Here is a 6187-nt window from a genome sequence, read left to right on the forward strand (position 1 = left end):
TTTTTGTTTGTTTGTTTGTTTGTTCCTCTTGGCTGTTTGACAATTTAGTCTGGTCCAAGGATAAGCATTCCAATGTAAATGCACACATGACCTGCTAGGGCTGGAGTAAAAGCAAAGGCCTCCTCCTGTCCTGGGTGCCATTGGGAAGTGCTGCTAAGCTTCTGAATGTGCAGGGAAAGCTCCAAAACTCTTAGGAATCGGCCCACAGTACACTATTCCTAGAAAACCTCCAAATGAAATACAAACCCTGGTTTTCTCTTCGGGGGTTTGCCTTTTATAGGTTCAAACCACTGGCAAACAAGCAGCTTTGGGTCAAAGGACAGATCTCTATGAGAAATATAGGCTAACCTTTTGCTTGCAACACTTGGCTTCCTAAAAAACCACGTTGGTAAAATTTTCCCCTTCTGAAAAAGCTGTTCCTTCGCCTTGACACAGAGGTTTGAACTGGACCTCGGGGTTAGGTCTGAGCCCTTTAGGAAACCGTCTGATACAGCGAATTAGCCCACTGCTACAGCTGTTTACATAGGTATAGTCTGTTTGTTCTGTTTGAAGATACTTCAAAAATAACAATTGTAAACGAGATTGCAGCTTTGATCAGGGAATCTGGCCCTCTTTTGTTTGACCATGAATAATTGGTCTTTGTAATGTTAATGCCTCTTTTAAGGAATACCTATCAGATCTGTAAATGCAACTTAATTACAGGCAAGAAGGCTCAGAAGGAAATCCGTGAGGGCATTTTATGGACTGTCTTCTTTATTTTTCCTTTAAATCTAATTAGAGTAGAAAGATATTTTAGTGCAAGCAAGGGGGAAAAAACTATAATTATTCCCATTGTCAGAGATGTTCACGGAGTTCAGGAGTCCTCATACTCAAGGCTAGGATTAAAATCGTTAGTCTGTCTGTCGGACTTGTCTCAGAACACAGGATGGTTCAAGCTGTACTGCTGGGCCATCTGCTTGCTCACCTGCCCGCTTTAATTAGGCTGGCAACTGGAGAGTCAGCCTTCCCAAGACTTCACATTGGAAGTTCCATGGAAGATTTAAGCAGTCACAGCTCCCAGTCACTTGTTTTAGAGAGCGAAACCAATTAAATAATCTAAACCCACAGTGTGTGGGTATGATGGAAAGAGAGATGGTTTGCAAACCCTCCTCCTTGGATTTGGTATGAGACTGGCTTTTCCCACAGACGCTATGAGCTGGGTATCAGTGTAGGCCAGAGAGAGGTTGCTGAGGATGTGAGGAAACGCCATTGCCACACTGCAGATAGGGCAATGCAGATATGGGGAAGGGTTTCTCAACAACACCCTGGGAGGTGGTATTTTATGAAATGCCTTGTGGGGAAGCCGGGGCACAGTGTGAGGCCGCTTCTGAGAGGACAAACTTCCGATTGGTCACATTTGGTCTTTTCTATCTCTGAGGTCCTTCTTGGACGCCAATTGCCTCTCCCACCTGGTACTTACTCAGGCATGTCCACACCAACAGGGTTTCTTTCAATATCTGCTCACATTTCAACTCACCATTCCAAAGCTACCCACAGGAAACTGGTATCTCTGAGATTTAGATCACAGCTCTCCTGACTAACTCATCCACTCAAGTTTTTTTTTTTTTTTTTTTCCTTTTCCTAATTATGGCAGCAATTATCTTTACAGCTCTGCCTTCATCCCAACAAGCGAAGATGGGGGAACAATCACCTTGTTTACCTAGAGCAAGAGTGTGTGTGCCTAGCTTTGTTCGTCTGAAAGCTGTGGCTAGGTGTCATCCCCCACATTGGTGTGACTGATCCGGTCTCCAAAACCCCCTCTCACGGGAGCTAATTCGGTTAGCATAGGAAACTTTCTACATTCTACGGAGATCAAGGCAAACATTGAAATAAGCCATTTTATACTTAACAAGGTGGGATATTTCATTTACGTTTAGCGAGAGAATGGAGTCTTCTTACATATGAATGATTTTTTAAAAATCTGTTCATTTATTCTCACAAAGGCAATCTCGAAAACTCCTTTGGCTTCTCTTTGCCAATTAGTAGGGGGAGAGGTGACTGTTAAAAGTTGTTCTTTCACGGTAATGGAGAAAAACAAATTATGAAATGGACAAGTTATTTACGTTTGAAAATAAACTGCATCTCACCATGGGAAATTAGGTTCCAGGCAATTTTGCATTGCAACATGAACATGCCATTAGTTTTAATTTTCCACAACACAGATTTTTAGGGTAATTTGCTTTCATTAGAATATAGCAGTTTCTCCTCTGCTACAACATTACCGTTCAACTCCCGCCTCTCCCCTCCACTATAGGGTTGCTTTCTTTGTTTTTTTAACTTCCTCTTAATCTGTAAGAATAGCCTTGATTTTCCTAAAGATGTAAATATTATGGTAATATTGTCTTTGCATCCCTCAGGAACCAAAGCTGCCTGCACACAGCAGGCAGAGGTATTAAAGCCATTCTACACCCCATTCTACTCCCACGAAGGCAAAAATGCAGTTGCTGTACAGGGAGAGCCGTGATCAGTTACACATTAACCATTCGCCTCATTTCTTGCAGCAAATGCAAGGTCTATTGATCAAGTCCTAATTCTGTCAAGTCAGTGGACCCAAGTCTCACTACCCAGGAAGCTCTTGAGGATTTGAGAAGACATTGAATCTTGGGGTGCAGAGACTTGTCTAAAGCCATCCATTTGTTTAGCATGGTGTGGCTATCATCAAATGTTTATCTCCATTTTCTAGTAATTGCTGACTTTTTAGCTGTTTCTACATCTCTGTGAACTCCAATGTACATCCAGAATTAATCAGTTGCCCCCATGCTCACTGTGAGATAGGGACATTATTAAACAAAAATGAAGGACATAGCCCCTCATGGTACAAAAGTGTCTATAAACTAGGTTCCCAGCATGTCCTGCGGTTTTTTTTCAAACTTAAATAACTTTTCTATGTACCCTTATCTTCTGGGTACTTCCTGTAAGCTTCGTGTCTTATGCAATCGAGCCCATAAATATAGGTAGAAGTTAACTTGAGTGGCTCCAGTGGACTTAACTGCACACATGTAGTTAAAGCTTTATTACCATGTCTGCCATAAACCTCTCCCTTTTCTTAAAGAGATTGACCATGCTATCATAAAAATGTATTATTGCCTGTATCTTTGCGAAACTTGGGTTTCTAAGAAGTGACTTGCCTCCTTAAACATACTGGACTTTGGCTCAGAGTCCCAACACATTGCAGTGAACATGTTGTTACACATCAGAATGGTGTCTGAGTGTTACAGGGCTGAGATTGAAGCTCTGTTAATTAATACTCCACCCCTCGTTTTTGTTTGGTTTTGTGGTTTTGAGTCAGGCTCCCAAGTAGCATAGACCAGTCTTGAACTTGGTTTGTCGCTAAAGATGACCTTGAGCCATGGTCCTCCTGCTGCTACCTCTGAATGCTGTGATTACAGGTACTCACCATCAACACCTGCCTTCTGTCCTTTTTGTTTAAAAAAATAATAATTCTGAACCATTAACACAGTAGAACTCCATTGGTGATGTATAGTGGAGGCAGACACAAAAATATGCAAACACTTTACTAAGTAAACAAGGAAATGGAAAATAAGTGTTCATGGGCCTGACACAACTCCTGGGCCAAGAGTTGCCTGCCTGTGGTTTTGAGACACTTATATGGGTCCCAGGAAACCAACTGGAGGCCTCTGCAAGAGCTGTGTACCCTCTAAACCCCTGAGACAGCCCTCTGTCCTGAAGCTATGCATTCATTTTTATATTTATGTGTTTGTTTATTTATTCGTGTGTGTGTGTGTGTGTGTGTGTGTGTGTGTGTGCATGCTCATACATGGGTATGCACCCATGGGGCGATCAGAGAACAACTTTTGGGAGTTGATTCTCTTCTTCCAAGACGTGGGTCCCGGATATTGAACTCAAGTCACGCAGCGTGGTACGGAGTGTCTCTACACACTGAAGGGCTCACCAGCCTTGAGAGTATGCATTCCTGTTAGATCACGGAAGCGACACATGATTTTTCTCAGGATCTCTATGATGTTGATGTTTCATTTTATGATGTTCACCTCACTGCTCTGTTAAAGTGATGGCTGCTGTCTTTTTTTCACCGAAAATTATTATTTTTCCTTTTGTAGTAACTGGGTCGTATAGGGAAATGTTGAGTGTATGGCTTCAGTCAGCTTTGGTTTTAGGTATATAGCTGACTTCCAAACCCCAACCAAGGTAGTTTGCCATTGGCTTGGGAAGTGTTTTGTTCGAGAGAAGGAGTTGGTCTAAGACTGGGTGTGTCTCTAAGCTCCTACATGTTGGGGTTTGGGTTTTAAGGCCCCAGCAAAGCTTCTTTGGGCAAGGCTTGGTTCCTAGCTCCCAGTGTGCTTTAGACAGTGATTAGAATTTTGGGGGCTGGCGAGATGGCTCCGTCTGCTCTCCCGAAGGTTCCTGAGTTCGAATCCCAGCAACCACATGGAGGCACACAACCACCCGTAATGAGATCTGATCACCCTCTTCTGGTGCATCTGAAGACAGCTACAGTGTACTTATTATATAATAATGGGGGGAGGTGGAGCACAGAGAAGTAGATAATTGAGGTCTTATCTATTGGCATTTCGGTATCAGAGCTGCAGATCGGCTCCAAACCCAGTGACATCAAACATGGTGACAGGGAATCGCACATCTGTTGCTAAGGCAACTGCCACACATTCCCAGAATCCACTTGGTTCACCTCCCACCTTTACCTGCAAGCAGCTATGTCACTATTCAAATGAAAGGCAGAGCCGGGCGGTGGTGGCGCACGCCTTTAATCCCAGCACTTGGGAGGCAGAGGCAGGCGGATTTCTGAGTTCGAGGCCAGCCTGGTCTACAAAGTGAGTTCCAGGACAGCCAGGGCTATACAGAGAAACCCTGTCTCGAAAAACCAAAAAAAAAAAAAAAAAAAAGAAAGGCAGACCCCTCAAACCTCTCTCTCTCTCTTCCCTCTGCTCCCCTCTTCTTCACTGCCACCTGTGCCCCTTTCCCCTACAATGAACCTCAAGTGGAACTGTTTTGGCCTGCTGTGGCCTGTCATGAGCTACCCGAGCCACACTTCTGAGATAACACCACCCCCAAAGGGTCTACTGAGACCCTGGCCCTTCCTCTTTCCTTTTCTTTCCTGATGCCCTAACATGAGTGGATGTTTCTGCTACACACCATATACTCTGACTCACCACAGGCCAAAAGGCATGGGCTAAACCTTCTTTAGGGGAACAAGGGGAGGTGTTGAGACAAGGTCTTTTTATTTATTTATTCATTCATTCATTCATTCATTTATTTAATTTTGTAGTTCTGACGGACCTGAACCTGAATGAATGGTGATCCTCTTGTCTCTGCTTCCAGAGTGCTGGTGATTCAGGTTGGGGTCGCTGTGCTTGCCCTGGAAGCCCCTAAACCCTGAGCCAAACCACCCCCACTTGTCATCTGTTTATCTCAGGTGTCTGGGCTCAAACCCAAAGCTAGTTTAATTTTCATTTCACCTTTCATTAAATCACCATTGCCTTCCCCCACCCTAGGCTTTTTCCCCTGCCCTCTCCTCCCTTCCCCTGCCCTCTCCTCTTTACCCCCTTCCCTCCTTTTCCCTCCCTGTTTTTTCCCACTTTTTTTTGGAGGGGCAGGGATTTTGAGACAGGGTTTCTCTGTGTAGCCCTGGCTGTCCTGGAACTCACTTTGTAGACCAGGCTGGCCTCGAACTCAGAAATCCACCTGCTTCTGCCTCCCAAGTGCTGGGATTAAAGGTGTGCGCCATCACCGCCTGGCATCTCCCCACTTTTTAAGATGAAAACTTTCATTACTTTTTAAATGAACACATCATAAGCTCATTTTGATTAGGCTTCTCCTTTTCCCTCCTTATTGTGCTGGGCTTCATACATACAGGCTCTCACTGCATAGCACTCACTGGCCTGGAACTCACAGCGATCCACCTGCCTCTCCCCCCCCCCCAAATGCTGATATTAAAAGACTGTGTCAGCTTGGAAAGCACTTTTGCCAGACTGAGCCATCTGATGAATCCCCTCTATTGTGTTAGAAACACCCTAAAATTGGCTTTAACGCATCAATTCTTTTCGAGGCATGTACAAATCATGTCTAATTAAGGCAAGAGTGAATAACTGCACTCCACAGTTTTAGTGTGCCCCCATCCCTCCCAACCCCCAGTTTCTGAGTCAGTTGCCTT

This window comes from Mus caroli, unplaced genomic scaffold (assembly GCF_978045245.1).
Source record: "Mus caroli unplaced genomic scaffold, Mus_caroli_1 scaffold_12, whole genome shotgun sequence".
In the NCBI taxonomy this organism is placed as follows: Eukaryota; Metazoa; Chordata; class Mammalia; order Rodentia; family Muridae; genus Mus; species Mus caroli.